Below are 11,149 nucleotides of genomic sequence, written 5' to 3'. Positions count from 1 at the left end.
TTTATTCAGCGTACTCCGATTCCTGAAAATCAATATTTTGAGTTTAACTTACCAGTTTATTGAGCAGTCTTCTTTAAACCGCATTTTTCAAATATTGATATATTCTTTTGTATATCTCTTATAAATTTTATTTATTGGATATATTCCATCATCGAATTTTTATGTTGATATTATGTGTACGCATATTCATGTATTTTATGGTTGATGATTCTGAAAAAATAATTGTTCATTAAAATTGTATCTATCGTAAGCACGAAGGTTTTTGATGATTCAGTTTTCTAATTAAAATCACAATAGATAAATTATTGTGCAAGAATAAACCCATACTTACTTAGATTAACCAACATTTTGTTAAATTTGCCCCCGTGCAAGTATTGTCGTGCAAGAGTTCGCCCGCATCTTCCTTTCACTGCCCTTCCCTTTCCTTCAAACATTGTCATGAAGTCCCCTCGCATCAGAGGTTCTCATTGCGAATGGCCTCGTCTTGCTCTTCATAGTTTATCACCTGCAAAGAAATCATCAACAAGCTTACTCACCAATTGCACTTCCACAGTTGCAACAGTGTGCACTTCGATTTGTCACCTCAACATTAGCCAAATAGTGTGATTTTCATCTTTCACACCCGCTCACTTCACAATTAACAACACAAACTCAACAAATCGACCGCTCTTGTTCGAATCCTGACTCCAAACGACAGACGTAAACAAACCCAAGTTCATCTTTTAAATATTCAACCAATTGTTAATTATATTCAACCAACAAAATTTTTGATTTTCCTAAAAACAAAGCTAACTGTCGAGCACGTTCATTCGAGTTCGGGAAATCTGTTAGCTTTTTGCCTTTAGCATTTTCAACAAACAGGTTATTAAATTAATACTGAATTTTGGTTAATTTTACTGAATATTGGCAGTAACAAGAACGTTTTTGTTAAAATTTACGAAAGTAAAATCAACAATTTTGATTTTAAAAATGTCTGGGCACAGTCTCTCCGTGCATTTGATTTTGTTGGGGTCAATTTTTCGAAAAAATGACAAACTTTGAAGGTCTGTATCATGCTCCAGAGTGTTCCAAATTTCAATGTTATATAAACCACAAAATTCGCAAAGATCTGGCCCACACGCCAATGATGTTGAAAATAAACGCTTCAGTGGCCAAAATGCCTCAAAAAGTGATTTTTTTTTGAAAAAATCTCTTTTTATGGGTTAACATCATTTAAAGTTCAAATGCAAAGCGCCAGCTCCGGTTACGTCCAATCAAGCTTATATTTTGGATTTGGGCTTAGTATGCCCACCGGAACAAACTGAGAGACCGGTTTGTGCTGTCATCGAGTGCGGTTCGTTGCGTCTCGCGCGCGCGTTTTTTGTTTGTTTTTACGAGTTTGTTGTTCCGTGTTTGGATGAATCGATCCGAGATTGATCGAGGATTGGTTTTCCGGTCGAGCTTTTAGGAAATTGTGTTTGATTCCAATAAGTTCGCCTTTAAAAAAAAAAAAAAAAAAAAATTGTCCATGTTGATGGTTTGCAAGGCGCTCGTTCTGTTCGGCTCGATATTGTTTGTGTTGGTGCCGGCGAAAAGGCACGCTGAATGCGTTCGGTTGTCTGAATGCGTGTGTGGTTCTCCGATGACACGGAGGTTACAGTGGGTTACAGCGTGTGTGGTTACGATGGTGTAAGTGCACACAGTTGTACCGACGACACGACAAGACACTCGGTGCAAAATCTGAGTAAAAAGAGGTCTCACCGTGAATCCCGTGAAATCGCCGTGATTGACAAAAGTCACGGTAAATTGAAAGACCCCTTGGGTTTTGCTTAAATTTAAATCAACACGCAACACTGTTTGAATGTAAATATTTACATTGGTCATAACCTCATTCATTCTTCTTTCGAAAATTCGCAGGTTTAGGATTCGTTCCCGGCGTTCCTAACGCCGGAATTCGGTCTCATTTGGGCATCGGCCGGTGCCCTGGCCAAGACGCGAAGAGGACGAAAATTCTGCATGGCAAATAACACGCATAGCGCAAAAAAGCATCCCTCCAGTGACTTTCACGGCCTCTTAAGAAACATTTCCGTTTTTAACAGCGACCACTCGGCTTGCAAGGAGGTGATTCCAGAAAACGTTGGAGGCCAAGGTACCAAAAAGCTTGGAGCAGCTCAGGCTGTACGAAGTTTCGGAACCTTTCCGAAGAAATATCAATTTTTGTCGTAATATTCTAGCTTTCTGCTGCCAGAACTAGAACTTATCAACAGCGTAACGGTTCGTTGAGGCTGGCGTAACCGGCTACGGGTACTGAAGCAGATCTAACACGAAAATCTGTACGGCGTTTATCGAGACTGGCCCTTGGAAGCTAGGAAGAGGAACGACTGTGGCGCGTCAGCTGTCGGAAGCCGTGGATAATTCACAGGATATTTGCTTCAGATAAACTAGCTATGCTACACCCAAACGAAAAATATATCTCAAAATCTGCAACAGTGGATTTGCTGCAGAAAATGTTATATTTTATTACATTTTTTGCAGCAAGCCCATCGATCATTTTTGCCCGCGTGTAAACACGTCAGCGATCTGCATTTCTCACCAACACATAGAATGCTAGCGCGTCCCCGAGCAACACTCTAGAGAGAACATTATGTTCGCGCTCTGTCCCTCACCATTCATCAAGCGTCCATGGCGCGGTGGTAGCGTGTCGGATCAGCATACTAGAAGTTGATGGTTCAATCCTCATTCTGTTAAGATTTTTTTTCTGCAATACAATCAATCTGCCGTCGGTAATGTCGATAATTGTCGGTAACGGGCAAAAATGTCATACCCCTATATCGCAAAAAATGCATGAGGACCTTGATGAGGACAGATTTCATGCAGATTCTGATATACTTTCATGCCGCCATGTATCACAATCATGCGACCGCCAGTTGGGTGTAGCAAAACTTTTTTCCCCGGAACGGTCAAGATTATGGGGGATTAGTTGATACTGCACCCAAACGAAAAATATATCTCAAAATCTGCAACAGTGGATTTGCTGCAGAAAATGTTATATTTTATTACATTTTTTGCAGCAAGCCCATAGATCATTTTTGCCCGCGTGTAAACACGTCAGCGATCTGCAGTTCTCACCAACACATCGAATGCTGGCGCGTCCCCGAGCAACACTCTAGAGAGAACATTATGTTCGCGCTCTGTCCCTCACCATTCATCAAGCGTCCATGGCGCGGTGGTAGCGTGTCGGATCAGCAACCTAGAAGTTGATGGTTCAATCCTCGTTCTGTTAAGATTTTATTTCTGCAATACAATCAATCTGCCGTCGGTAATGTCGATAATTGTCGGTAACGGGCAAAAATGTCATACCCCAATATCGCAAAAAATGCATGAGGACAGTTTTCATGCAGATTCTGATATACTTTCATGCTGCCATGCATCAAAATCATGCGACCGCCGGTTGGGTGTAGAGTCCTTTTGTCTATCACTCAGATTGCAGCTTCCATTTAGGGTATTGAGATCATTTGCTATCCCACACACATATGAGCACCAGTGGTGTCACGGTTCGCTCACTCGAATCGTGGTTCAAACGATACGTCATGACGCTCAAGTGTGGTTCGCTCATGATTGCGAACCAAGCACGAGCGAACCACGATCCGAACGCCTGCCGTGGTTCGCATGAACCCTTGCTCTCTCATCGCGAATGAGAGTGAGAGGGACCATCAATGAGCGGTTCGCAAGAAGAGCTAAAAAACAGCACTTAGAGAAAAACATTTCATGATTTTGGCAACAGAAGGTGACTATGGAGGGCTACAGAGCATGGCTTCAACAACTCATTGGGATGTCCTGGGTCTTCCAATGACTCCCTGGATTTATTATCCCTGGATTTATTATCGTAACAAGCAAGAGGTCTGCGGTTTATGACTGCAGATCATACCCGCATAGTGAGTATGGTAGACTTTTATTATATTCTGTTGTTATGTCCTGGATCAACAGAGGACTCCCTGGTTCCTTGGGGACCATCCACAAACGTGGACACTTTTTTGGAAATCTCAACACCCCGCCCCCCCCCCCTCCCCCGTCGTGGACAATTTCCATTCAAATTAATTTTTTTTCTATGGAGCGTGGTTAATCGCCATAGCCCCCCCTCCTCACCCCAAGGTTTCTACGTAGTTTATGGATGGTCCCTTGATAACTTTATCGTTAACAAATTTGAACAATTTTATGGGAGTGAAGAATAAAAACAAATAAGTTTTTCTATCAGTGCCTACATTCTCCGTTGGCGAACCGTTCGCTGAACGCTCTCTTTACTCCGTTCAGAGCGGAGCGGCAAGCGAGCAGAGAAATGATGATCGAAATTTTGGTTCGCGAACCGTTCAAACCCGCCGCTCTGAGCGTTCGATAAGCGCTCACCCGATAGGTTCGTCGATTGAGTGGCTATGATACGCTCAAAAGCGAACCGTGACACCACTGATGAGCACATAGGGTTAGAACCGCGCCCAGATTCGCGTTACTTTTGATCAAGCTTACATCATATGAGGCCCAAAGTGATCCCATGCGACATGTACACAGTAAAAAATCCGATGGTAAAATCGCATGCAAAAGCATGCACATCACCTTCGTCAAAATAAACACTTAATATTACACACTGCATGTACAATTTTTGCAAATACAAAAAAAAAGTTGCAACCGACGGGATTCAAACCCAGCACCAACAGTAAGGACTGGCGCCTTAGCCCACTCGGCCATCAGACCGATAAAAAGTTGTAAGGATAAACGCATATATGAACTTGACATTTCGGTCAAGTAGGTTTCCCATACTGATGGGCTACATATTTCAAGGTGTAAAATCACATAACATTGCATAAAATAATGCAATATTTATTTTACACCCTGTGTGTGCGTGTGTGTGTGTGTGTGGTCCAATCCAATACCCGCTAACCGGTAGCGATATTATGGGAAAGTATAGTTTGTATCAGACTTTGTATATGCCGAATGCTGATACAACTTATCTCAGTCCCGGGTATTAGGTGGTGATAGCCCTCGCGCTGCTTCCAACGACCCGTTTCAGAATGACAGAGCTCCTTGCGGTCCAATTCCGAGGTCGCTGGGCATTGTTCGGCCCCGCCTAAACATAGAAGCAAGCATCTGAAGGAAACTCGATCTATATTTAGACTTCCAATCCCGTCAGGCAAATCAGGGATCAGCGCGTATTTAATATGAGAAGATAACATGTTTCAACACTACGGATCATTTCACTGCTAGAGTGTAAACCTTCTGATGGCCGACTGCTTAGCGTCCCAGACCACCAATCCAAAGGCATGAGTTCGAATCCTACCTAATTCATTTTCGTTTTTGTTCATATTCAAAGTTCAAATTTCTGATTCCAAATTTCAAAGATACCGACCGGGATTTGATCCCTAAACCTTCTGCTTGTGAGGCAGAAGCCGTAACCATTAAGCCACGGAGTCGGTCAATATTTATTTTACACCCTGGCCTTTTACACGCAGCTGGATTACTACTTTTTTAGCTGTGTACCGATAATGAAGATGGCCGGCCGTCATAACATGCTCTTCCTCACAGTACCGTCGTGGTTCACTTTTACTCCATCGGTCGTTGACGCACGAAATTCTTACACAAGTTTTTGAACTCGTTGATGTTCCTTGTGTTCTTTGCTGCTTCCGGTATCTGGTTGTACATGCTGTATCCTTTGTAGAACAGTGAATTCTGCGTACACGCCTTCCTGCACATCTGCAATCTGATATTTTCAGCTCCTCTGGTGTCGTGCTGATGGATATCCCTCCCGTATACCACCGTACCTGTCAAGTATTTCGGCGCCATCCCTTTAGTTACACGAAACACAAAAATTAACGTATTGTACTCGATCCTTTGACGAACAGACATCCATTGTAAACAATCCAGCATATTTTGCCTTGGTGTTAAACGATCACATTTCAAAATTAGTCGCATCACTTTGCTCTGCAGGACCTGCATTCTTTTCAGTTGTTGACGAGTTGCTAAAAACAGGATAGAGGCACAGTAGTCGAAGTGAGGAGCAATCAGGGATTTGTACACGTCTATTTTGGCTTCAGTCGTCAGGTAACGGTTAATTCTGCAGAGTACTCCAAATTTTCGGGCTGCTTTCCGTATTGTGTAGTCAATGTGGTCATTAAAGTTCAATTTTTCGTCCAGCATCACTCCGAGGTATTTGATCGTCTCGACCCTTTCGATTTCCTCGCCATCTATCCGAACCGCTCTGCTTACGCCGTCGCTTGGTCGTGTGGTCACTATCATGCATTTTGTTTTGCTAACATTCAGCTGTAGTTTCTTCCATCTCAGCCATTCGGTAAAACTGGCAAGCTCAGTATTCATCACGTTAAAGCACTCTTCAAAGCTAGTTCCGGTCAGAAACAGTACAGTATCATCAGCGAAAAGGTTTACTTGAACTCGTCTCAGTGCTTGCTTCAGGTCGTTGATATATAAAATAAAGAGAAGCGGTCCAAGCACACTGCCTTGAGGAACTCCAAGATCTACTGCCGTGGCTGCTGACGTGGAGCCGTTGTAACGAGTCACCTGCGTTCTGCTGTCCAAGTAGCTGCTAAACCATTTGAGCGCTGAACCGCGAACACCGTAGCGACGCAGTACTGCTTTCAGTTTGGTTCGGTCAATGGTCTCGAAAGCTCGCTTCAGGTCTACGAACACCGATAGGACAATTTTCCCTTCTTCAATTGCTGGTTTCCATTTCAGCAGTAACAGGTTGAGCGCTGACTCACAGGAGTGATGCTTTCGGAAACCAGACTGCTCTTCGAGTAAAACTTTCGTCCGATCCACAAACGCCAGGAGCTGCCCCTTTACTATGGTTTCCAAAACCTTTTCATAGAGTGTCAAAATGTTGATTGGTCTGTGATCTTCCGGGCGCGTCGATTTCGGTACCTTATAGGTATCGGTATCACCAAAGTCCGCTTCCAAGGTTGTGGGAATTCTCCGCTTTCCAGGGATCTGTTGACAATCGCCAATAGCTGCTCTCCAACAACGTCAAATGAATCCGTCATGACCCGTTTTGTCACGCTATCAACACCAGCGCAGTCTTTTAACGAGTAGACTGTTTCTTTCAGTTTCGTCAAGGTGATTGGTTGAAGCTCCGTTAATAAGTCCTCGCTGCCATCTTCGTTTAGCCTTACTTCTGTTGGTACTACTGCTGGTTCCACCTGGGCTGGTGGGATGTTTCTATGGATTGTCTCTACACTTTTCACGAAGAACTGATTCAAGCGTTCCGCCGTTTCCCTATCGCTTCGCGCTCCCTCGAAAACAATTTCCATTGGAGGTTCTCCACCAGGCCGAATCAGCGATTTCAGGCTTCTCCAAAGCTTCTTGGGATTTCCGTGACAACTTCGAATTTCCTCTTCTACTGCCAGATTCTTTGATGATCTCAATCCTCGGACGTAGCGGTTTCGAAGCACTTTATAAAGGTTCCAATTATCCAGCCTTTTTGTATGTGTTCGAGCCTGACAAGGTCAGCTCGAAGAAAATTTTGGTTTGATTTTGGCAGCACTGTGCCTGCTGCGACGAGAACGGAAAAGAAAGTGGCAACCCAGCCTGCGTTGTTGCCAACAACAACAAGAAGCGCGCGCAACGACTTGCGCGAGTTAGCACGACGACGCCCGAAAGGGAGAAAGAAGCGCACAAACGATGTGCGCGGCAACATCGCGCTGTTGATGACGACGGTGCTAGAAAGAGAGCGACAACCCGAACGACGACGAAGAGTGGAGAGTTTTTTGGCGCGCAACGGACGAGTTTGCGCGATCGTTCGGAGAAGCAGCAAGTCTATCGCAAGCAGCCGAACCGGTCGGACATCAAGTCGAGCGCGTCGCGATCGTCGGAGGAGACACTAGTTTTATTCACTTAATTTAGTTATAGTTATTAAATAGAAAGTAGTGAGAGAAAATCTAGTGTTTTGTTTGCTTGCGGTAATTCCAACCCTCCCAACTGGTTCCCCAAGTCCGCCTGAAGTGAAATGAATTACAGTCCGCTCCGGACATGGTCCAAACGAGCCGGATCTGGTGAACCGGAAGTGTGGAGACAAAAAGGCGGAGGGTCGTTTCCATAGCGGCAAGTGGGCACAAGGCCCACAGAGTGAAAAGAGACGCCACGAAGGAAAAAGTGTGAAGTAGACGCCATCTTGGCTGAAAAAGTGTGCTCGTGGTGAACAAAAGGACGCCATTTGGGAAAAGTGCCCAGTGCAAAAAAGTCGACGCCATTTTGGAAACGTCCAGAATGCGTCCGAAGAACAAAGTGGAACGTTCCAGCAAGAGGAACGAGAAGTGAAGTTCCGGCCAAGAGGTCACAAAAGTTCCCCCAAGTACCGTGATTTCAGAACCCAAAAGTGTAGTGAAGGCGAACGGTTCCAGCAGCCGTTCCGAAACAGTGCCCTGTCACTGAAGCAACGGTGGTCGAAGAGCTTCGCCCGAAGAATTCACCGGAGAGGCTGGTGAACTCGGAGAAGGCGGCCACACCGAAGAAGACAAGTGAAGAAGACCGGCGGAAAAAGCCCTGTTGCTACGTGCACTGAGTGTTCCCCTGCGGAGCAAGCAGTGCAAAGGAGATGGCGGAGATAAAGCGGTTCAGCGACGTCGTCCACCAGCGTGAGCTGGCTCAAGGTAAGCTCGTTATCATTCTAGACAGCTTGAAAGATGCCACGACGCTCACATGGGCAGCGTTGAAGACGTGCCAGAAGGAGGTAGAAGCCGCGTACGATGCGTACCACACGGCGTACGGGCAGATCCTTGGCATGGTTCCGTCAACATCACGGGACGAGCAAGATGCCCTCTACGACGCCTTCGACGACCTGCACACAGAGGTCCTGACGGTCATCGAAGAGAAGCTGCTAGAAGTGAGCGAGCCCACACGACGAAGAAACGCGTACACGCCTGGTGTACCACAATGGGTGGACGAGACAACGAACCCAACAACCGCTAAGATCGTCGGATGCGCCAACGAGGCGGCCATCGACGAACCCCAGAAGCGTCCCGGGAAGCTGCTGGCAGAGCAGCTGGACACGGAAGATCGGGTACGACCGGAGTTTACCATCCCGCATGGTGAACGGTCCGAGAACAACCACAAGATTGAGAAGCCCAAGACCGTCATCGAGACGAACAAGAACGCTGACGAGAAAGACTCGTCACAACTTTCCGAGAAGACACCCGGACAAACCGCAACGGACAACCCGGGCCAGCAGCAAATGGCCATGACCGCCGGAAGAGAGCCGGCACAGACGTGCGACGTGTGCGTACTAGGCCAGCACAAGAGCTGGAAGTGTCCGCAGTTCCTAGCGATGACAGCCCCCAGCGGCTGATCAAGACGAAGGAGAAGCAACTCTGCTTCAATTGCCTCCGGACGGGACATACCTCGGCGCAGTGTGTCCACCGGAGCGTGCGCGACGTGCGAGGAGCGGCACCACACCCTGCTGCACGCCGAGTACCAGAGAAACTCAAAGCAATCGACAACACAAACGAAGGTGGAGCAACCTGGTGCTCCACAACAAGCCGACACGAGTACAGTGACGTCAGAGGCCAGCTCCTCTGGACAAGGACAACTAGCGCCCGACGCGCTGTTAGCCGTCGCGGACTTTCGGAATAAACCCTGCAGCCCACACCCCTGCCGTGGTTTATTAATAACAGCAACCAAGAATGAAGCACATTTGACGAAGGACACTCTGGACGGACACAACGCGAACGAGATGGCTGGCGTCGAGCAGATGCAGCCACGTTCCGACACATCGATGATTCCTGCTGGAGTTCAACTCGCCGTCAGAGTCAACTTGGTGGCTCTGCGCGAGACGAGCTTCAGCCAGGTCTTGGACGGCACGATTGGAAGTGGCGCAGCACACGAAGAAGCGGTCCTGATTCAAGGTACGGAGTTTGAGGATCGACCCAACTTGGAGCAGCACACCGAAGCCTGCGCACGAGAAGTTGGAATTTACAAGGAAGCAAGTGAGGTGAGTGATCCAGCGAATTTGAAGCAAGTTTACCTGCCGTTCCACGTGATACTGCGAACATTGGAAGACGACGCTGGCTTTTCAAGCCAAGCGATTCCTGACCAAGGACACAAGGTTCAAGGTCCCACGACGCAGCGCTCTGCTGCACTCAGCGTACTTGAGAAGACTACAAACCCATGTGGAGGAGTAACGGTGCGTATAAGGGCGGCCTCGGCGCCGCACAAGGCTGCTGCAGTTGACACACAGCTGAGCGATGAGCGATCGAAATATCCAGCAGCTGCAGCACCAGCATGGAAGAAGCAAAGGAGTGACACTGAAGGATTCGTTCCACACAAGCGGTCGGTAGACGCCGATCCACTAAAGCGAGCATCAGCTGGAGGCACTGGAGATGGTCCAAGTGGAAGCAGAACAAGATGCCGGTTTCCTACAATCGGCAAGCATCAACAAGCACTGGAGCACATCCCACGAGTCGGCCAGGCCTTTTGGCAGCCCCTGCGACTGTTAACTGCGCTGACCGGCGCATCCTGTAAGAACGCAACGAAGATTAGCCCGGTTCTGTACAACAGGGCGAAAGGGGTTCGCATCGACTTGCGGATCCCAAGAGCGCCCGGCGAAGAATTGAAAGAACACACACCTGGTCAAAGTACGGCCACACCTGGGAGGCGAAAGAATGACCTCTGGATCGCCTGGATATCAACGGCAGTTCTTCGCGGGTGGAGGATGTTCGAGCCTGACAAGGTCAGCTCGAAGAAAATTTTGGTTTGATTTTGGCAGCACTGTGCCTGCTGCGACGAGAACGGAAAAGAAGGTGGCAACCCAGCCTGCGTTGTTGCCAACAACAACAAGAAGCGCGCGCAACGACTTGCGCGAGTTAGCACGACGACGCCCGAAAGGGAGAAAGAAGCGCACAAACGATGTGCGCGGCAACAGCGCGCCGTTGATGACGACGGTGCTAGAAAGAGAGCGACAACCCGAACGACGACGAAGAGTGGAGAGTTTTTTGGCGCGCAACGGACGAGTTTGCGCGATCGTTCGGAGAAGCAGCAAGTTCATCGCAAGCAGCCGAACCGGTCGGACGTCAAGTCGAGCGCGTCGCGATCGTCGGAAGCAACACTAAATTATTCACTTAAGCTAAGTTTTAGTCGTAAAATAGAAAGTAGTGAGAGAAATTCTAGTGTTGTGTTT

General features: G+C 47.2%; 1 pseudogene; it reads left to right on the top strand.

The window, feature by feature from the left end:
• The first annotated feature begins 3,569 nt into the window (after positions 1–3,569).
• Positions 3,570–10,744, top strand: LOC120426953 (uncharacterized; annotated as a pseudogene).
• Positions 10,745–11,149: the final 405 nt, after the last annotated feature.

The sequence above is a fragment of the Culex pipiens genome, chromosome 1 (genome assembly GCF_016801865.2).
Source record: "Culex pipiens pallens isolate TS chromosome 1, TS_CPP_V2, whole genome shotgun sequence".
In the NCBI taxonomy this organism is placed as follows: Eukaryota; Metazoa; Arthropoda; class Insecta; order Diptera; family Culicidae; genus Culex; species Culex pipiens.
Note: the sequence above shows the minus strand (reverse complement) of the source record. Positions and strands in the feature narration are given on the sequence as shown.